The sequence below is a fragment of the Petaurus breviceps genome, unplaced genomic scaffold, assembly GCF_028583685.1.
Source record: "Petaurus breviceps papuanus isolate PSGF00001 unplaced genomic scaffold, PetGlider_PUasm1.0 187, whole genome shotgun sequence".
NCBI lineage: Eukaryota > Metazoa > Chordata > Mammalia > Diprotodontia > Petauridae > Petaurus > Petaurus breviceps.
The window spans coordinates 4,640,486-4,664,438 of NW_027185799.1; the positions used below are offsets into that span (position 1 = coordinate 4,640,486).

The 23,953-nt window shown below is 35.5% G+C and overlaps 1 pseudogene; it reads left to right on the forward strand.

Annotated features, from left to right (window-relative positions):
* Positions 1-21,375: 21,375 nt before the first annotated feature.
* On the forward strand, positions 21,376-22,295 carry LOC138163083 (small ubiquitin-related modifier 2 pseudogene; annotated as a pseudogene).
* Positions 22,296-23,953: the final 1,658 nt, after the last annotated feature.

The window sequence follows — 23,953 nt, forward strand, 5'->3', positions numbered from 1 at the left end:
ATGAGAGAGGGGCTGGTCATATGGGGGTGGCTCTTTCTGACTCCCACAATGCTTTTCACTGACATGTTGAGTTACACAGGCCCCAATAAGTCCTAATTACTGTCATGTTCACTATCATCAAAAAATTTTAATTGAACATTTACCACCACAGTTGGGGCTCTGAGGGATTACAGAATAAAGTGTTTGTGTTCCCTAAATGACTTTTACCTCAACCATGAAAAAGCAAAGATACTAATATCTTTTTGGTGTCAAATTTAGTATTACAAATCAGAAAATTTATAAAAAATATGCAAACAAATTGAAAATTCCTCTTTTTAAAGGGGAAAGAGAGAGGATTTTATTCTTTATACATTCTTCCTCGACTTGACAATACAAAATAAATAAATTTCTTCAGGTTTATACTTAGATACTCTTATATTCAGCTACTCTTTAAAAAAAGTGTATTAAATGGATCATGTTCTCAAAGACTTAAGGCACTTTAAATTTACACTTTAAAACTGTCCTAAGATTTTGTGGACATGCTATTCTTACATTTTTTCCCCTTATATAAGATGGTACAATATGATTGATTTTATAAGTCTGTTATATATACATATAACACCTGCACCACATATGGCCCATTAAAATTCAGTTTATTGTCCTTAAAACTTGATTTATATTAAAAATGACAAATCAGTATTCACTGAAATATTTTGGGGAAGTTGCAACTAACATATAACAACTAATGTAACTATATTCCACAAAAATAACTATATATATAACAATCATATATTTTTTAAAAATCCCTTTGAACAAACATGAAATGAATTACTGCTTCATTGATCCATAACTTCTAATCTTAGGTCCTTCTTACACTGACCCTCCACTGCAGACTTTTTTCACTTAAACTGATTTCTTTTTTGTGTTTCTGTGCTGAAAAAATTTCATCTCTTTCTGTGTGAAAAAGTTCATCTCCCCATGATCAACCTTTTTTATTCTAAAATAAATATATTTTATTTTATTTTTAAATTAAATTTTATATTCATTTTAGTTCATATTATTCATTTCCACAAGATTTTGAGTTACAAATTTTCTCCCAATCTTTCCCCCACCCACCACCCCAAAACAGTGATCCCACTCTATACACCTCCAATCTTCTCTCACCTATATCCTCTCTGCTCTCCCCTTTGACTTTCCAGTAGGGCAAGATCGATCTCTATATCCCTGTGTCTGTATATTTTATTTCCAAGTTTTATGTAAATAATAATAATAATAATAATAATTTTATACATTTGATTTTAAAACTTTGAATTCCAGATTCTTTCCTTTCCTTCCTTATCACACAGCTTTATTGGGAAGTGTAGCTAAACAAAACATTTCCATAGTGGACATATTGTGGAATATTGACTATATTTCCCTCCAACCTATCCAACCCCTACTTGTCCTATTCTCTACTTTGATCCTATCTCTTTTCAAAAATGTTTGCTTCAGGGGCGGCCAGGTGGCTCAGTGAGTAAGAATGCCAGCCCTGGAGTCAGAGACCTGGGATCAGTTCCCGCCTCAGATACTTAGCACTCACACAAAATAACTGGCCGTGTAACCTTGAGCAAGTTACTTAAACCCAATTGCTTTTTAAAAAAAAAAATGTTTGCTTCTAACTTCACTCTCCCCCAACCTGTATTTCCCTCCATCAACCCCTCTCTCATCACCTTCCCCCTACTCTCCTGTAGGTTGAGATACCCTATTTAATGTGTATGTAATTCCGTCCCTAAGCCAAATTCAATGAAAATAAGTTTGACCCATGCCCTTTTGCCTCCCTGTTCTTCCCCTCCATTGTAACAGTATTTCTTTGCCTCTTCTATATGAGACATTTTACCCCATTGTCTCTCCCCATCTCCTCTCATTATATTCCTCTCTTACCTCTCAATTTCATCTTTTAAGTATCATCTCTTCTTATTCAATTGGTCTTGTGGCTCTCTCTGTGTATACTTGTACACACACACACACACACACATATATACACACACACACATATTTTTATTTTTGTATATTTTTCACACATAAACCCTCATATATAGAAATATATATGCATATATATATATGTGTGTGTGTGTGTATACACACACACAGACACACACATTTATATTCCATCCAACTATCCTCATACTGAGAAAAGTTTCATAAGTTACATTTTCATTTTTTCCATGTAGGAATATAAATAATTCAACTTTGATAACTTCCTTATTATTTCATTTCCCTGTTTACCTTCTCATGCTTCTCTTGCTTCTTGTATCTGAATGTCAAATTTTCTATTCAACTCTGTTTTTTTCATTAAGAATGCTTGAAAGTCAGGGGTGGAGTCAAGATGGTGAAGTAGACAGAGGACTTCCACAGGTCTCCTGCTTCTACCTCCTCCAATTCACGTATAAGGTGACACTGAACAAACTTTGGAGCTACAAAACCCACAAAATGACACAGAGAAGCTAACCACCTGCTGAAGACAGCCTGGCAGGGTGACAAGAAGTGGCCAGCACAGCTCTCTGGGAGCTGAGCATAGCCCTGTGCAAGCCAGAGGTTTTAGCCTTAGGGTGGCCACAACAAGCCCTGAGTAGAGGGACTTCAGATAGCCAGAAGGTGTGGCAATTTCCAGAATTATCAACCCATTGATTCTAAGGACAAAGTGAGAGGTAAGTGCAGTGTGGACTTTGGGACCTGGGAGTTCAGTAGTGCAGTTTGCCTTTTCCACTACCATGAGAAGCAGCTGAGGCATGGTGGCCCTGCACCCACAACCACATGGCTGCTTCAGTGTTCTTGGCCTGCAGATTGTAGGGGAAACAAGTGACCACTCTGATGGGTAATCAATCTTGCTTTAATGTGCTTGGATATGGATTGTGGTCTACAGAGGAGGTATTCGGTTGCATGACTAGTTTGCCAGAGTGTGGGGAGGCTTAAGAAAAGACACCCATATACTACCTCCAGCAGCTGAAAAAAACCCAGCAATTAGGGACAAAGCTCCCCACTCTGGTAGCAGATTTCTACTATGGCAAAAAGCTCAAAAGTCAAGTAATTGAGTGGCAGCATGAGCAAATTAGGGAAGCAAGGAAAGCACAGTTATCCAATTTTGGACTCCTTTTACGGGGACAAAAATGATCTGGGCATGGAACAGGAGGAAGACAGTGAAGTCAGAACTCCTGTACCAGAAGTTTCCAAGACAAGAATAAGCTGCTTACAGACCATAGTGAAGCTTAAGAAGGATTGTGAAAACCAAATAAGAGAAGTGGAGGAAAAATTGGGAAGAGAAATGATAATGATGCAAGAAAATCATGAAAAGAGAATCAAGTAGAGATTGCTATCTAGGGTCATGCATCTGGGGTGCATGACCAGCTTGCCAAATTGGGTGGAGGCTTCAGAGAGCACACCCAACTAATACCTTCAGCAGCTGAGAAAACCTAGCATTTGGGATAAAGCTCCTGTTTCTGGTAGCAAAGTTATACTATGGCAAAAGCCCAAAAGTGAAGCAATTGAGAGGCAACATGCTTGGCAAAGGAAGCAAAGCACACAGAGCAACCGAATTTCACACTTTTATTTTGGGGATAAAAAGGATCAAAGCATGGAACAGGAGAAAGACAGCAAAGTCAGAATTCCTGCATCAAAAGCTTATAACCAAAGACTAAGCTGTTTCCAGGCTATAGAGGGCCTTAAGAAGGATTTTGAAAATCAAATAAGAGAAGAGGAGGAAAAATTGGGGAGAGAAATGAGAACCATGCAAGAAAATTATGAAATGAGAGTCAACAGCCTGAATGAAGAAAAAAAAATAGACTAACTCAGATGGCAAAAGAGGCTCAAAAAGGCAATGAGAAGAATGCCTAAAAAGCTGAATTTCCAGATGGAAAAAGAATCTCAAAAGCTCACTGAAGGGAATAATTCCTTCAGAATTAGGTTGGAGCAAATGGAAGCTAGTGACTTTATGAAAAATCAAGACATTATTAAACAGATCCAAACAAATGAAAAAATAGAAGGCAATGTGAAATGTCTCATTGGAATAACCACCAACCTGAAAAAGAGATCCAGGAGAGATAATTTAAAAATTATTGTAATACCTGAAAGCCATGATCAAAAAACAAGAACCTAGAAATAACCTTTCAAGAAATTCTCAAGGAAAATTTTCCCAATGTTTTAGAACCAGAGGGCAAAAGAGAGGTTGAAAGAGTCCAGCAATCACCTCTTGAAAAAGATCCCCCCCCAAAAAACTCCTAGGAATGTTATAGCCCAGTTCCAGAGTTCCCAAATCAAAAAGGAAATATCACAAGCAGCCAGTAAGAAATAATTTCAATATTGTGGAAACACAATCAGAATAACTCAGGACCTGGCAGCTTCCACATTAAGGGATTGAATGGTTTGGAATGTGATATTCTAGAAGTCAAAGGAGCGGGGATTAAAATCAAGAATCACCTACCCAGCAAAATTAAGTATCATGTTCCAGGGGAAAATAAGGTCATTCAGTGGAATAGAGAAAAGTCAAGCATTCTTGATGAAAAAACCAGAGTTAAATAGAAAATTTGACATTCAGATACAAGAAGCAAGAAAAGCATGAGAAGGTAAACAGGGAAAAGAAATCATAAGAAACTTATCAAAGCTGAACTACTTATATTCCTACATTGAAAAATGATAATTGTAACTTATGAAAGTTTTCTCAGTATGAGAATAGCTGAAGGGAATAAAAATGTATATATGTGTAAATGCATATATATATAGTATAAATGTATACACACATATATATGTCTATATAGGAGGGTAAATGTGTATATGAATACATATGTGCATGTATGTGTATATGTCTACAGGTATACATAGACAGAGGGTACAGGACCAATTGAATAGGAAGGGATTATACTTAAAAGGTGAAAATAATATGTGAGAGAGGAATATAATAAGAGGAGATGGGGAGAGAAAGAAGTGGGTAAATCATCTCATATAGAAGAGGCAAGGGGGAATTGTTACAATGGAGGGGAGGAACAGGAATATAAAAGGGAATGAGTCAACTTTATTCAAATTAGATTTTGCTTAGGGAGGGAATGACATACCCAATTAATAGGGTATCTCACCCTACAGGAGAATAGAGGGGAAGGGGAAGTGAAGGGGGATAATGTAAGGGAGCGCAGGCTGGGGAGAGGGAAGTTGGAAGCACGTACTTTTGAAAAGGGAAAGGATTAAAGTGGAGAATAGAACAAGTGGGGGGTTGGATAGCATAGAGGGAAATATAGTCAGTCTTCCACAATATATCCACTGTGGAAATGTTTTGCATAGCTACTCATGTACAAACTATACTGAATTGCTTATCATTCCAGTGAAGGTGGGCAACAAGGAAGGAAGGAAAAAATCTGGAATCCAAAGTTTAAAATCAAATGCTTATATATTACAAGTAACTGGGAAATGAGATAGACAGGTACAGGGTCGCAGAGATCCATTGTGCACTACTAGAATGTCAAAGGCGGAATGGGAGAAGATACAGGATAGAACAGAAGGGGGAGGGGATATTCAGTGGGAATGCTGTTTTGGGGTGGTGGGTAGGGAAAATTGGGGAGAAAATTAATAACTCACATCTTGTGGAAATGAATAAGGTAAACTAAAAAATAAAAAAGGGAGAAAAAATTTAATAAATAAATAAATTGAAAATAGATCCAGGAGAGATAATTCAAAAATTATTGGACTACCTGAAAGGCATGAAAAAAAAAACCTAGAAATCATCCTCCAAGAAATTCTCAAAGAAAATTGTCCTAATGTTTTACAATCAGATGTCAAAATAGAGTTTGAAAGAATACACCAATCACCTCCTGAAAAAAAGATCCCCAAAGAAAACTTCTAGGAAAATTATAGCCAGGTTTTGGAGTTCCCAAATCAAGGAGAAAATATTACAAGCAGCCAGGAAGAAACAATTTTAATACTGTGGAAACACAAGCAGGATAACACAGGATATGGCAGCTTATGCACTGTGGGATCAAAGGGCTTGGAATGTGATATTCTGGAAGTCAAAGTAGATGGGATTAAATCTAAGAATCATCTACCCAGCAAAATTGAGTATCACGTTTCAGGGGAAAATATGGTCAATCAATGAAATAGAGTTTCATGCATTCTTGATGAAAAAGTCAAAGTTGAATAGAAAATTTGACATTCAGATACAAGAAGCATGAGAAGGTAAACAGGGAAAAGAAATCATAAGGAAACTTTAATAAGTTGAACTATTTATATTCCTACATGGCTAAACAATATAATTATAACTTATGAAACTTTTCTAAGCATGAGAATAGTTGAAGGGAATAGAAATGTGTTTGTGTGTGTGTCTGTACGTGTGTGAGTGTGTGTGTGTATGTATACATACATATATATGTCTATATAGGAGGGTATATGTGCATGTGAATACATATGTGAGTGTGTGTACATATGGGTGCAGGTTCACATAGACAAAATGTACCTGACCAGTAAAATAGAAAAGGATGCTACTTAAAAGGTGAAATTAAGAGGTGAGAGAGAAATATAATGAGAGGAGATGGGGGAGAGAAAGAATTGGGTAAATTATCTCATACAGAAGAGGCAAGGGAAAACTGTAACAATGGAGGGCAAGAAAAAGAAGGAAAAAGGGATTATCTCAATGAATTTGGCTTAGAGAGGTAATAACATACACAATAAATAGAGTATCTCACCCTACAGGGGAAAGGGGATGAAAAGGGGAATGATGGAAGGGAGGGCACGCAGGGGAGAAGGAAGTTGGAAGCACCCACCTTTGAAAAAGGAGAGAATCAAAGTAGAGAATGGAACAAGTGGGAGGTGGGATGGAATGGAGGGAAATATAGTCAGTCTTTCACAATAGATCCACTATGAATATGTTTCTCATACCTACACATGTAGAGTATATATTGAATTGTTTATCTTACCAGTAAGGGTGGGCAATGAGGGAGGTAGGGAAAGAATCCAGAATTAAAGGTTTAAAATCAAGTATTTTGTATTGAATTTTGAATAAGTATTGAATTTATATTATTATTATTATTATTATTATTATTTCACATATAACTGGGAAATAAGATATATAAGTATTGGGGCATAGAGATCCAACATGCCCTACAAGAAAGTCAGAAGGGGGATGGGGGAAGATATAAGTGAGAGCAGATTGGGGGAGGGGATATTCAGTGAGATTGTTGTTTTGGGGTGGTGGGTAGGGGAAAATATAACTCAAAATCTTGTGGAAATGAATGATGGAAACTAAAAAAAAAACCTACAGAAAAAAAGGGAAAACAAGCAAAGAATGCTTCAAAGTCTTCTATTTCCTTGAATGACCATATTTTCCTCTAAAACATGATACCCAGTTTTGCTGGGTACGTGATTCTATGTTTTAATCCCAGTTCCTTTGACCTCCATAATGCTATATTCCAAGCTGTTCAATCCCTCAATGTAGAAGCTTCCAGATCCTGTTTTATCCTGCTTGTGTCTCCATAATATTCAAATTGTTTCTACCTGGCTGCTTGTAATATTTTTTCCTTGATCTGGGAATTCCAGAACCTGGCCATAATATTCCTAGGAGGTTTCTTTTTGGGATCTTTATCAGGAGGTGATCGGCTGATTCTTTCAACCTCTATTTTGCCCTCTGGTTCTAAAACATCAAGGCAATTTTATATGAGAATTTCTTGTAGGATGATTTCTAGAGTTTTTTTTTTTTTATCATGTCTTTCAGGTAGTCCAATAATTTAAATTCTCTCTCCTAGATCATGATTTCCTTGCATCATTCTCATTTCTCTTCCCAATTTTCCTTGACTTCTCTTATTTGGTTTTCAAAATCCCTTTTAAGCTCCTCTCTAGCCAGGAGCTAGTTGATGTTTTTCTTGGATACTTTTAGTAAATGAGTTCTGACTTCACTGTTATACTCCTGCTCCATGCTTTGATCCTTTTTGTCCCCAAAATAGGAATCTAAAGTCAGAATGCTGGGCTTTCTTTGCTTATTTTGCTTGCTCATGTTGCTACTCAATTACTTGATTTCTAAGCTTTTTTAAACAGTGGAACTCTGCTTCCAAAGAGGAGAGCTTTGTTCCTAATAGTGGGGCTTTTCATAGCTGCTGGAGCTATTAGTTGGGTGACCTCTCAGAAGCCTCCATTGGCTCTGACCCCTGGTCACACAACCCAGGACCTCCACCCTAGACAGCAATCCAGATACAAGCAGTTTAAAGCAAGAGCAACTACCCTTCAGAATGTTCACTTGGTCTCGCTACAATCAGCAGGCCAGCAGCTCTGAAGCAGCCACACAATGCAGCCACCATGCTTTCACCACTTCTCCCTCCAAGAGCAGAAGCCAGACCACACTCCCAGACCCCCTGTTCCCAAAATCCACACTTACATCTCACTTTGTCTTTTGGATTTATGGGTTAATAATTCTGGAAACCACCACACCTGCTGGTGATCCCCTCTCCTGAAGTCCCTCCAATTGTGGCTGGCAGGGAACCCCCCCTGAGGCTAAAACTGTGGGCTGGCTCAGGGCTGGGCTCTGCTCCCAGTGAGCTGCAATGGACCCTTCCTCCCACTTGCCAGGCTGCCTTCAGCAAGAGATTTGTTTCTCTCTGTCACTTTGTGGGTTCTGTAGCCCTAAAATTTGGTTAGAGTCATTTTATACGTATTTGGGATAGTTTTAGGGAAGCACAAGGAATTTTCCTGCTTCTATGACACCAGCTAGTTCCCATCCCCACCCCCAACCCCGTGATCAACCTTCTAGTGATAAGTCTATGAACTTGGTGATGCTAGTTTTTGAAAAAGATATTTGGTTCATAACCAAGAGAGTACCAGAATACTTTTCAAATTGATAAGAACCACCATATATCTATCATATCCTGACCAAGTTTTTGAGAATATTTCTACCTTTCCAATGGACACATAATTATATAAATCACATTAACATAAAGGTCCTCCTATATTTGTTGTTTATATTGGTCAACTGAGTCAAAGTGTTCAATTTATTGAATATTTGGGTATTTTTATAGGACTTAAGATTGATAAGACAAAGATAGGGAATTCACATTTAAAAAGTTATTTTCCTTTTAAATTTTTTATTTTGTAATGCATTGTACCCTTTAAATAATATCTTACACACATCTATTATGATTTTTGAAGCACTTTCTTTTACTTTTTGCTTTTTGGAGAGGGAAAGGCAGGGCAATTGGGGTTAAGTGACTTGCCCAAGGTCACACAGCTAGTTTTTTTTGTGTTAAGTGTCTAAGGCTAGATTTGAACTCAGGTCCTCCTAACTCCAGAGTTGGTTCTCTATTCTCTGCACCACCAAGCCACCCCTGAAACTCTTTCTTCACAATAACAATATAATGTTATGATTTTAGTTGAAGTCTCTATATATTCCTATAAAACTTTGGCATATTATTCCTCATATAGAACTTCCTGCTTTATATTTGTTCTTTCAACCACTCAATGCATATATTTATATTCTTTCACTGAATGTATTACTATAGACTCCCAATTGATATTCTTTCATATAGACTGTCCCATCTGTATTCTCTTGTTCCATTAATATTCCTAAAATGCAGCTCCATTCACATTTTTCATTTGTTCAAAAATCACTAATGTCTTTCCATTACATACTGAATTAATTTTAAGCTAAGTATGGATTATATTTAGTGAATTCTAGGGCTTTCTTGATTAAATCTGATCCGAAATTATCATTTGAATCATATCTCCCAGCATACTCTACATGAGCCTTTTTTTCCTCTAGCTAATTGGAATTATTTGTAGTCTTTTAAAGATAGCTTGCTGTTTTCTGCTTCCACAGTTTTATTTGGCCATGATTTTCCCTCGAGGTGAGTTAATGCCACATCCGCACCTTCTTTTCTGTCTGTGAAAATAAAATAGTACCTGTATGTCAAAGACAAGTTTATATGTTATATTTTTAAGGAAGTCTTTCCAGGTTCATGAAATTTCATCCAACTCATTACAATAATCATATATTTTGTATTTACTGTGTCTGGCATGGCTCTAGGTCCTGAAAAAGATGCAAGGATAACTAAAAATCATACTTCCTATCTTCAAGAAGATTGTACTCTTACAGGAGGATGGTAGTAATGAGATAAATACACACACACACACCTACAAATACAGAAGCACATATATACATACATATTTGTATATAAATAAGTTAAAAAGCACAAAAGTGTAAAGATAAAGATAAAAAAGTAAATGAAATGAAGATTAAAAATTTTAAAAAGTATTCTATCTGCCAATTTCTCTATCCCACACTCCTACTCTGAGAAAGAAAAGAAAAAGGACCATAAAGTAGAAATTTGAAAAAGGGAGATTTCAGGTAGGAGAGAGAAAGGTAAGGGGAATAAGGGAAATGTAAGGAAAAAGAAAATAAATACCCTATCAACTAGAGGTATTAAAAATGAAATTGATTCTTTGGGGTGTGTAAGTGGAACAGTGAATAGAGCACTGGTCCTGGAATCAGGAAGACCTGAGTTCAAATCCAGCCTCAAACACTTGACATACTTAATAGCCATGTGACTTTGACCAAGTCACTAATCCCAACTGCCCTCCAAAAAGTGAAAAAAAAAAAAAAAAGAAATGGAATGCCTGAGGGAAATATGAGACTCTCATAAGCGTGGGTGTTTAACTTGAATCTGGATGGTCATTTGCTGGAGATGTTGGACATGGGGTTCATGCCTTGATTACCATTTAAGCTAAATATCATCTAAGTTCCCTATTACCAAAAACAAACAAAAAAAGCCTCTATGAGTCTTTGATTCCCTCATTCCATTGTAAAGTGCACATCTTGTTGGTTTTTTTCCAGGTTAATAAATCATAAGCTCCATGAGAAGAGTTATTTGCTTAAAGTTTATATGTATCTTAGCAGTTAGAATGGTACTCTACATATAGCATCTATTTTAGCAAATGTTTACTGATATAAATTGAATTGAACTGACAGTTTTGCCTCGGCAATTGCTAGTTGCTTGTCTTAATCTAATCTACTTCTTACAGTTTTGAAATAAGGTTCTTAAATCCTCCAGATATAATTTTTGTCTAAAAGAGATTCTATTTTCACCTCTCAATTTAACACATAAATAATATAAATAATGTTAACTTTAAAACTTTCAATTACTGAATGATCAATTGGCCAGTTGCTTATTGGTCAATTCAATTAAAATGATCAAACCAATTGAATGTGTCAATACAACTACAATCCTATACCAATATTAATATTAAAAAGGAGTTCAAGGTCTTAAAAGTACCACCACCCCCCCTTTTAGTACATAATGTGAAGGAGAAGTATTTAACATTTGGGTATTCACAGATTATATGTTTTGCAATATTAGCTAGAACTCAGAACTTTACCTAATATAAAGATTTGCACTGGCATGCCTAAAAAATAGAACCATGAGACAGAAGCCCATAAAATTTCAACCAAGATTTCTGACCTTTTCATTTCTTGGAAAAAATGAAGGTGACTTTAGATTAATTAATAAAAATAAACTCTACTGAGAGTCTTCAAGTTAATGTTGCTTACATCAATATTTATTAGCCAATGAAGTGGAAGAAGAATATTTCATTAATAAAATGAATGTGAAGCATTTAGTAATTCAATTCTATTACTGGTTCAAAAAGACAAAAATAAATTGTAATGAACACCCACCCTTTCCCCTTCAACACACACTTTGACTGTAAATGAACAAAGTGATCCTGGGAGGCCATGTCAAAAAATCTTTGCTGCATTGTTTAGATGAACAATGAATATCCTGATGATAGATAACACTTCAGTGCTTTTTCTCTGAACTCCACACTGAGAAACGGATGTGAGAGTAGTGAGTTAATCATGAAAATTATAATTTTCCTCCAATCCACAGCTTAATGAAGTGAGCAAATGACAGGTCTGGCATCTGCAATTTCCAAAAACAAAATACTTAAAAAGTTTGAAGATACTTTACTTTTCACTGTTAATCCTCCAGAAGGGTAGCTAATAAGTGTCTACATTTCTAGGAACTGCACATAAACATATCAATAACTAGTTAGGAAAAAAGGCATAAAAGATGATGATTATCATAGCATCAAACAAATGGGTCTCCAGAAACTGCAGTTATTTTTTCACAACATCTGTATAGTGCAAATCTAGTTGAGCACAGATGATTGCTTTCATTTCCAGAAAAACCTACTGGCATCAGATGATTATGGCAGAAAAACAAAATTTAAGATATGGAAGGGACTATAGTGTCCAAGTGGGCCAAAATATACCTGAAAAGTACTACACACTTAAAAATACCCAACTAGTGACTGTACATACTGCATTGAAGTACAACCTATTACTTCCCAAGGTTTTCCATTCTTATTTTAGGTATCTCTGATTTGATATGAAGTCTAAATTTTTCTCTATAAAACTTGTATTCATTGTTATATTCCCCTGTGTACACACACACACACACACACACACACACACACACACACACACACACAAAACAGTCCAACAACTTTTTTGTTGGACAGACTTTGAAAATACTTGAAGACAACTATCAGATCCCTCCTGAGTATTCCGTTGTCTAGATGTAACACCCCAGTTCTACCAAGGGATTCTTATTTGTAATGGATTCAAGACTCTTTTACTACTTGGATTTCTTTGTTCTGGATATTCTCCAGCTCATCAGTAAGTACACTAAGCTGCAGTGCCCCGAAGTGAACACAATATTCTAGATGGAATGACCAAGGAAAGTAGAGCAGTCCTATGTCTTCTTGTTTTTGAAAGCTATAGCATCTTTATTTTTTCAGATCTCATTATTGCGCAAACTCTTAGGACTGAACATCTATTTTAAATGGATGTTTCTCCTTATTCTAAGAGAACCATAAAATATATTGCTCATAAACAATTAGCCAAGTTCAAAAGTATAAGCAAATCAGAAAAGAAGTCATTCAAAGTCTGAAAAAAAGGAAATAATTCCAAACATGATTCTTCAACTGAGATCAGATTAAAATATATTTTAATAATATTGCCTGATTACATATCAAGACGTTTTTTAGCCTCCAATTTTACAGGATTTGAGTTCCAAATTATTCTCCCTCCCCTCTTCTGAAAATGGTAGGCAATTTGATATTGGCTATACACATGTTTTCAGCTAAAACACATTTCCATATTGAAGGAAGAAAAAGATCAAAAGAAAAAAACTCAAAAGAAAAGCATAAAGTAAGTGAAAAAATTATGTTTCAATCTCCATTCAGAGTTCATCAGTTCTATATCTGGATGTGGATACCATTTCCCTTCATGATTCCTTTGTACTTGTCTTGGATATTTGTGCTGCTGAAAAGAACTAAGTCATTCATATTTGATCATCACACAAAGTCATTGATTCTGTGTATAATGTTTTCCTGGATCTGCTCATTTCTCTTTGCAGCAATTCTCTTGCAGAGCTTGGTTGTCCTTTGTGTATAGTTACAAATTGCTCCCCAGAATGGTTGGATCAGTTTACAACTCCTCTTACAGTGACATACTGTCCCAATTTTCCCATATCCTGACTAACATTTGTCATTTTCTTTTTAGGGGGTCAATTAACCAATTTGATAGGTGTGAAGGGGTTCCTCAGCATTGTTTTAATTTGCATTTCTCTAATAAAAAGAGTATTTCGTCGTATTATTTATTTAGTATTATTATTCATATTTATTTAGTATTATCTTAGTATTATTTAGAGTATTTCTTCATATGCCTATGGAAAATGTCTTCTACTGTTATAAATTTGAATGATTTCTGCATGTATTTGAGAAATGAGGCCTTTATCATGATTGTTTCCTTTTCTTTTTTTTTTTTTTTGCTTTCCTTCTAATCTTGGATGTATTGGTTTTGTTTGTGTAAAAGCTTTTTAACTTAACATAAACTAAGTAATCTATTTCACATTTTGTAATGCATTCTATCTCTGCTTTCGTCATGAACTTATAAGTCACTTAACTTCTCCTTTAAGAATCTGGATGCTATACCTCTTTGTACCATATACATTTAGTATTAATAGGCTCCATTGTCTCTGATACCTTTTAGCAAGGTGAAGCTTCCTTCCTTATCTCTTTCAATTAGGTTTATTTTTTTTTTTGTTTCCTCTGAGACCACGATTGCTACCTCTGCTATTTTTACTTCAGTAGAAGCATAATAGATTCTGCTCTAGCCCTACCTTTCATTTCTGTGAGTCTCTCTGCTTCAAGTATGTGTCTTGTAAAGAACCTATTGTGGGATTGTATTTTTGATCAATTGCTATTTCCATTTTATGAAAGAGTTCATCCCATTAATATTTATAGTTATGATTACTAACTGCATATGTCCTGCAACTATTTTTCCTATTATTTATCTTCCCTCTTTTGTCCCTTCTTTCCTCACCAGTGTTTTGTTTCTGTCTAACACCTCTCCCCTGTCTGCTTTCTCTTCTGTCAGACCTCTCACCCCCATCTACTTAGTCTCCTCTCCTCCTACTTTCCTTTCAGGTAAGCTAGATATCTATGTTTAACTGATTGTGTATATTATTCCCTCTTTGAGTAAATACTGATGAGAATAAGGTTCAAGGGATACTCCTCATCCACCCTCCTATCTTTCCCTCTGCTGAAATAGTTTTTTTTTTACCTCTTCATGTGAAATAATTCATACCATTCTACTTTTCTATTCCTTCTGCACTAATTGTATTCTTCTTTCTCATTCCTTAATTATTTTTATATCATTCACTCAAATTCACTTTATACCTGGACACTCTATCTATGCATATTTTTCTAGCTACACTGTTCATGGTACAAATTTTAAGAATTACAAGTATCATCTTCCAACATAGGAATGTAAACACTTAAGGTACATCGTATCCCTTGTGTTTTCTTTTCCCTTGTTACAAGTTTAGACTTATCTTGGGTCTTGATATTGGAGATCAAATTTCTTGTCAATGCTGGTCTTCTCCTTATGAAGGCTGGAAATCCTTCTATTTCATTAAATGGCATTTTTTTACTTGAAGTATTATGTTTAATTGTGCGTGTTAGGTGATTATTCATTGTTGTCTTGGCTTCTTTTACCTCTGGAATATCTGATCTGATCTGATCCTTTATTCTTCCAGTTACTAAGTCCTATATAATTCTGATTGTGGCTCCCCAATATCTAGATATTTGAACTGTGTATTTCTGGCCACTTGCAAGTATTTTTCCTTTACCTGATAGTTCTGAAATTTGGGTATAATGTTCCTTGGAGATTTTATTTTGTGATCTCTTTCCTGAGCTGATTGGTGAATTCTTTCAGTGCCCATTTTGCCCTCTGGTTCCAGGTGATTAGGGCAGTTTACTTTGATGATTTCTTGAAAGATGCTGGCTGGGTCTTCCTTACAGTTAGGGGTAGTTGAAGATGAAATCTGAAAGAATGATGATCATTTTCTCCACGTAAGTCATTAAAAAGTCAAAATCCCAAAGAACATATTGTCTTGTCTAAATAAGATCAATCATTTTGACTCTGAGTATGATTTTTGATGTATTGGATAATAACTTTAGCAGAATCTAGCCTTCACTTTTAGTCTTTTTTTTACTTAGTATGCCTTTTTTAACCCTCACCACCTTACTTAGTCTAACCCTTCATTTTCTACTGACATTGCACAGTTCTCTCCTGAATATTCCAATAGTAACTAAAACTCAACCTTTCCCAAACAAATAGTCTCAGATCTCAAACCAGATCCTCTATTTGACTTCCATATTTTGTCAAAATTACTATTGTATTTGCCCTATTATCACTGTCTCTTTTTTCCTCATTTGCTAACTTCAATCTGTCCAATTAAAATGAAAACTCATTAAGGATTACTCTATGTAAAAGTCAGATTCATTCATCATGGGTGATACAAAGTTTAGATGACAGAGGCCATGTCTACAAGGAGTTTGCCAAGCACAGAACAGTGTGAGAACGGAGGGGAAGTAACATGAACTTTGAAGGAGAGGAACTGTGTTTGAATCTGGCAAAGTTTACTGTATGACTTTGGGCAAGTCATTTTGCCCCCTTCAGAATCAGTTTCCTCAGCTTTAAAATTAAGGAACTGGACTTGATCACTAAGATCAAAATGGTATAAGTCATAGTACTACTGGGTACTTGATGTTTTCATATTTTCTGGATTCCTCATCTAATGAAAAATAGAGAAGGGGGATATCAGCAAACAAACAAAACAGAAATACGAATAAAGTTATGTGTTCATTATCTGTTTTTAATAAATGAATCTTTTCAAAATAAGTAATTTAAAAATAATACTCAGTTGTGTTAGTTTATTTATTTAATCCACTCAAATACTTGGATACATTGCTATAGTCCATGCGATCGATGTGTATTAATTATAAAATCTGCTAAGATTATCCAATTTTATTGTTACCTGTCATAGAGAAGTGTCATAGGATAAGTAAAGAAAGGACTTTAATAGACTTTGCCTATATTGCATTTTTTCTTGGTATAGGGTGGTTTTGATAAATACAAAAATAAATAAATAATAGATATGATATTGATAAATATAGATATGAAATTGATAAATAAAAAAGTGACATATTCTGTAACAATTCATTCCTCACTAGGTCATTCCCTTAAATTCCATCCAACCTGAAAGAATTTAAACTGAAATGTGAACTTTCTCCCCCCTTTCTTTCCCAGTTTTTAATGCTTTCTAATTTATCAGAACCAGGAGAAATCAAGAATTTTGCTAATACAAATACTATATAAAATCCAGAAAAATAATTTGTGATGGAAATGTTTGCTTGGGGAGCAGGGGAATTTGTAAGTAGACACTGAAGTTTAGATCAGAAAAGGTGTGTTTTAATCTATGTTCTGTGTTTGCATGTCTGTACATGTTCTTTATCTTTCTTGTCCCTCAGTTTACTAATTTAAAAATAAAGGTATTTTTCTTCATGATCTTTAAGGAACTTTTAAATTCTAAATCTTATGAACTTTCATACCAAAACACTTAACCATATCAGTTACTCTCTGAAGGAGTGTGTTTGGTTCTATGTGATATATTTTAGAAGGGAAATTTACAATCTGGGTACAACCAGGGAAAAGTAACCAGCATGACATTGGGAGAGAATATCATTCTATGTGAAGAAAGCTGGAAGGATTTGGGGATTGTTATTCATGATGAGAGAAGACTTTGAGGTGGTGATTAATCATTGTCTTCAAGTTTTCAAAGGGTTATTTTATGGGAGGGAAACAAAACTCATTCTTTTTGCCCACAGAGGGTTATTGCAGGATATTGCTATAGTTTATAAGCAGGTCTTTTACCATCAGTAGCTTTGTCATCTCCTCTTTTCAACTTTTTCTCCTCTCTAAGCTTTCCCCTTTGCTAATTAGTGACTTATCTACCACCCTCCAAAAACCACAAATATTTCTTCTTTACCTGTGACACTATATTTATAATTCCCTTATATTCCAGTGTGTATTCATTTGTTTGAGTACTTGTAACATTAGGGACAGTTTAGAATCTGAGGATCCTAGAGTTGGAAAGACTTTCAGTTATGTTCTAGTCCTATTCCTTGTATTATTTATGAATATGATTTATCATATGCTGTTATGACTCTTTTTTTTAAAGCAATTGGGGTTAAGTAACTTGCTCAAGGTTACATGAGCCAGTTATTATTTCTGGGTGTGGTGCTGAGTATCTGAGCCCAGATTTGATCCAGGTCATCCCGACACTGGAGCCAGTGCTCTTACTTGCTGAGTCACCTGGCTGCCCCTAAGCAATTGGGGTTAAGTAACTTGCTCAAGGTTACATGTCCAGGTGTTTCTGGGTGGGTGCTAAGTGTCTGAGCCTGGGATTCGATCTCCAGGTCTTCTCAGCACTGGAGCAGGTGCTCTTACTCGCTGTGCTACCTGGCCACCCCTGCTGTCATGACCCTTAATGTATAATGTGCTTTAATCTTCAAGTTCCTTATGCTTAAGATTTAAGATTCTTTAAAATAAGTTCATTTTCCATGTTCTTCGATACATTGCAATTCCAAATGATCATGGATTAAGAGCTAGAAGGAAGTTCAGAAGCTGACTAATTCAAACCCATCATTATAGTTGTGGAAATTGAGGCCCTGAGAATTTAAGAGATTTGTCCAAGGTCATAGTGATTATTGGCAGTGGAGGTGGGATTCTAACCTAAGTTAGCTAATATGAGAGCCAATGTTGTTCTTATCATATAACAGTGGCACTTATTTTTAGGGAAAAAAGGCATTGTTCTTCATGCAAATATGTTTGTGTATTGGTACAATTACTTCACTTGGACTGAAGCCTCTGTCAGCAGAATATCTTTAATGACTGTTTAACTACTTCTCCATTTAAAAGGATTCTCATATAGATTTTCCTTTTGAGTGGTGTAAAATTGATATCTCTTCTTAGCTGAGAGGCAGAGTGGTGAAAGTGAAGGCATTGATTAAGGTGTCTTACCTTACTTCTAACAATTCATCTTTGTTTATCCCTAACTATGCCCAAAGGCAGGGGTGATGGGCAGATTTCTTCATGACTGGAGAACTTTTTAACAAATAAAAGGTACATGAAAGTCCAAATGAAAATAGATATAGTAAAAGTACTGCAGGGAACCAATAAATCTTCAATTCTGGGCACTAGTCATTCCTCTGGCTGGAATCCTACATTCACCAAGCTTTATTAATAACCGGTGAAGAGTAGGAGGGAAAATAATACAATGTCATTCTGAGGTTTGTTGTGACAGCTTTGTTACCCATAAGTTAATGCCCAGATGCACACACATACTTTATATTGAGGTTATTGCTCAGCTGCGGCTTGTCATGGCAAAAGTCCAATCTGCCCATCTTCAGCATTTTGAATGGATGATATTTGCTAAAGAAAGGACTTTTCTGAAGTGAAGTAATAAAAGAATGAAAGGACAATCCCATAGTAAAATAATATCTTGGAGGTGTAACATGTTCTTTGATCATAAGTTGATGGTGGGGAGGGTGGGGAGGAGAAGTAGTTCCAAAATGCATTAAGTAGCAGAGGTTATAAAAACTCACATCCTTTGTTAAGAAAGTTTCACACCCCTATTTTTTCTTGCATTTGTTGGAAGTCATTCATGTATTTATATATGTGAGGAGACATCTGAGTAAAAATTAAAAGTATAATAACCAAGTAGGATATTTGAACCAAAATTCAGTAGAAGTGTATGGTTAAGATATGGTTAATAACATTAAAGGGAACAGTGATTTGATATAAGGAAAACTGAACAAGCTTGACATAGGCATAGCCATAATGTCTCTGTCTGCACTTGCTGACTGGTTTGATCAAATTCAAATAAGAAGAATGAAAATGAGCATGAGTTGAACTATACACTTTGAAAACACAAAGTATGAGGAAAACAAAAGACTTATTAGTATAGTAAGTTAGTCTTCCATTAAACTGTAATAAACATATATGTTACATATTCATATAAGTACATATATAATAGCTAGCTTAAGACTACAAATATTGTCATTTTTATCACAACAAACCTAGGAATTAGGTGCTAGTATTTTTCCCATTTTATAATTAAAGAAAGTGAAGTAAACAGGACTTAAGTAACTTCCCCAGGGTCACACACAAGCAAATACCAGATTTAAATTCAGTTCTTCCTGCTTCCAGGTCCAACACTCTACCTACTGTGTTATGTAGCGGTGTCTCTGTGTATCTTTGAATTCACATAAACACACACACACACACACTCAAGGGTTAAACTCCAGTGGCAAGAGTAAGGTCAACACATAGAAGTCAGATGGAGGGAAATTTTCTGGGTCACTGCAAAAACAAATAAAAATGTGGTTAACAATTATACTGTTGAAAAATATATTCAGAAACTATATTAAATTTTACATTGTCTCGGGGTGGGCAAAAAGAGATGGGAAGAAAATCTGGAGCTCAAAATCTTATGGAAGTGAATGTCAGAAACTAAAAATTAATAAATGAGTTTTTAAAAAAAAGGAAAGAAAAATAACACATTTTATATCATAAGAGATTTAATGTCCCTTAACTGAGGGTATTCAAATGTGAGCTAAATTGATTATCTAATTAATTCATTACCAACTATTGTGACCTAACAGAAATCAGGATCAACTGAAGGTAGCTTGAAATATGACCTGACACCTGAAAGAATTTTGTATTTTTAATAGTCCTGTCTGTTCTCTTCATTACAACTATATCCCTTTCCTTTGTAGAAAAATTCCTTCTCAGAACCATAGAACTTCCTCGCTCTAACAATGGAGAAGAGCCTAAGTCCTTTGTTCTTTAGCACATCATGATATCCTCACTGTCAAGACAGAGAGACATGATTAAGACATTTTGGGTTATACAGAACTGGTCAAATGGCTTAATTTAAAAAATCCATTAAAGATTCTTCAAGATACTTCCCCTGCCCCTGCCCTTGGTTGTCTGCTATTTCATTTTTTCATCAATAATTTTGATAACAGTATGAATTGCATTACTATTAATTTTGCATTACATGAAACTGGATGGGATACCTAATAAGTATAAAATGTTGTAAAGAAAAAAATGTAAAAAGCTAGGATGTTTGGCTGAAATATAATATTATTAAATTTAAAAGAATAAATAAAAAGTCTTACATGATTCAAATGGTTAACTTCATAAGAATAAATTTGAGGAAAATTGGAAAGATAACAGTTCACATGAAAATAAGAATATCAATTATTGCCTAATTTCTAATCATTATAAAATTTATTAGAATTAGAGAAAAGACAAGCTTCTCTTTTGAATTGTAGTATTGGCAGTTTTTCATTTGCTTGGTTTTTATTGTTGTTTTTGTTTGTAATCTAAAATAGCCACCCAATTACTGATGGTTTTTTTTTCCTCTTCAGCATGTCCATTTCACAACACCTAGTACTCTCTGTTTTCCAAACTAAGCAGGTTGGTTTTTTTTTTTGTTGGTGGGGGGAGGGGGAATTCAGTTTATATATGGCAAGTGTCTCTTCATGTCTCTTTCCTTAACCCCTCCAATTCACCTCCTAATTTTATTTACTGAGGAGGCTGCTACAAGATACTGAACTGGTAAATGAAATTAGTTACATAATGGTAATGATTTTAGAAAGAGAATGACTCTTCTTCCTCCTCCTCCTCTTCCTCCTCCTCCTCTTCTTCCTCTTCCTTCTCTTCCTCCTCTTCCTCTTCCTCCTCTTCCTCCTCCTCTTTCTCCTCCTCTTTTTCCTCCTCTTCCTCCTCCTCATCCTCCTCCTCCTCCTCCACATCCTCTTTCTTCTCCTCCTCTTCCTCACCATCACCACCATCATCTTCCTCTTCCTCCTCCTCCTGCTCCTGCTCCTACCGCTGCTGCTTCTCTCTCCGTTCCCTTGGAGCGGACCACCCTGGTGCCTCTTTTGTAAAGCGGCGGCTGAGGAGACCCCCATGGGCTCGCCATGGAGGACGAAAAGCCGAAGGAAGGAGTCAAGACTGAAAACAACGACCACATTAATTTGAAGGTGGCAGGGCAAGATGGTTCAGTGGTGCAATTTAAGATCAAGAGGCACACACCACTTAGTAAACTAATGAAAGCCTATTGTGAACGACAGGGTTTGTCAATGAGGCAGATCAGATTCCGATTTGATGGGCAACCAATCAATGAAACAGATACACCTGCACAGTTGGAAATGGAGGATGAAGATACAATTGATGTATTCCAGCAGCAGACAGGAGGCGATTACTAAAAAGAGAATCTACAACTCTACTCCAGAACTGTGCTCGCAAGGAAAACAATACATTCACAATTAGAAAACCAAGATTTGGTTTATCCACATCCTGACTACTGCAGTATAGTTTTCTCTCTTCTTTGATTCCCTTCCCCATTCCTTTATTGTACATAAAGTAACTGGTGTATGTGCACAGGAATAATGCGTATTTTTTTTTAACTAAATGGCCGATGGTATGTTTTGATCCAACATCAAATGGAGATAGGGAGGGGAAAAAACAAACTGGTTCTGTGGAAATGTCCCTTTTCTCCATTAGTGGCATGCTCATTCAACTTCTATCTTTATATTCCAGTAAGTTATTTTGCTCTCACTGTTTAACAAAAACAACAACAACAAAAAAAAAAAAACACAAAAAATCCTTGCATACCTTGTTTAATTGGATAATTTCAATGTTTTTCTTTTATCATTGTAAAACCAAGGACAATTTTATAACTTTTTTTGTACGTAGCTGTTAAATGTAGGGCAATCTCTGTCTCTCAGTAGGCATAAATTACTATAAAGAAATTGATCCTAGATCGTTTTCCCTTCGAGTCAAACATCTTGTTGTTTAAATAAACTTCTTGTTTAAAAAAAAAGAACAGAAAGAAAGGAAGAAAGGAAGGAAGAAAGAAAGGAAGGAAGGAAGAAAGAAGAAAGAAAGAAAGAAAGAAAGAAAGAAAGAAAGAAAGAAAGAAAGAAAGAAAGAAAGAAAGAAAGAAAGAAAGAAAGAAAGAAAGAAAGAGCTGGACTCCTCAGTAAAAATAAATGAATATTTGAAAAAGCATTGTTTGAGACATAGATCACAAGAAATCTAGGTATATTCAAAATAATAATGTCATTAGGGGAATAATTTGGTTTTCCTTTTTTAAAGATGATTGTGACTAAGAATTTTAGGACAGAAATATACCGTGATTTAAGTCTCAGGACTTTGCAGAACATGTGGGGAAAAAAAATATATGTACTCAAAAGTGTGGTCCAACAAATCATACATATATATGCAACCAAATAGTTGCTTCAAGAATTTTCTAGCATATGAATCATGGTTGGCATTACATTATTGTGCAAATAGGTTTACTTAGGCATCAAAAAGTTCATGACTTTTTTTGGCACTGATTTAAAAATGTGAACATATTCAAGGAGAAGAAAAGAAATACAAGTCTTTGAATAGTCCTGGTCCTGAAATTTATACTTTGAGATGAAAAACAACCTCTTCAACAGATTAGGCTATATTATGGAGGTCAGTAGGCAGTTCACTCTCTGCCATGGTGAGAGTGTAAGTGTGTGTGGCAGAGGGGGGATATCTAAAGGAAATTATCTTGATATCTAGTATAACAGCCTACCTCGATGCCATAAATTTCTACTTTCAAAGATTTACGAATCTGAGTCGAAAGTATGAAAGAATATATATCTTTAATTAATTTAACAAATTGTTATACAAATAATATGTTTAGTGCTAATGGGAGAAGCAAAGAAAAATTAAGCATAATCTCTTCTTTTCTAAGATTTACAGTGCAATAGTAGATATAGGGGTGGGCAAAGTCTGATACAGCAAAGGCAGGGCTGATACAAAGTCTGATACAGCAAAGGCCTGCTCTCTTCCAAATACTCCTCTACACAACTTAAAAATAAAGATATAAAATGAATTATGGAGTGGCAGAATTAACAGAAGGATGGATTGAAATTATTTCATAGCCCAAGACAACTGAGAAGGAAAGCATAACTGTCTGTCTCACTGGTGTGCGAGTGGAGTGTAGTCCAGCACAGGCTCTCCCCTGGGAAGCAAGCAGCAGGTCACATCCAGGAAATTAGGAGCAGAACAACTGTAGTAAGCCAAAAACATGCTGGCAAGCCAGCAGCAGGACTAACCCAATCAGTGGAAGCCAAAAAGCAGAGTAAATTGCAAAACAAAATTCTACAGTTTTTTTTTTCTCTAAGAAAATTCTATAAGAAAAAACACTTAAAGAGAAATGGATGTTGTAAAAGTAGTGGGATGGAGCAGAATCTATTATGTTTTAGCTGATGTAATAAAAAAGCAGAGGTAGCAAGCATGATCTCAGACAAAGGAATAGCAAAAACTGATCTAATTAAAAGAGATAAGGAAGGAAACTACATCTTGCAAAAGGTACCATAGACACTAAAGTAATATCAATGCTGAATATATATGCACCAAATGGTACAGCATCCAAATTCTTAAAGGAAAAGATAAATGAATTATAGAACAAAATGGTCAGTTAAACTATAGTAGTGGAGGACCTAAATTTTCCCTCTG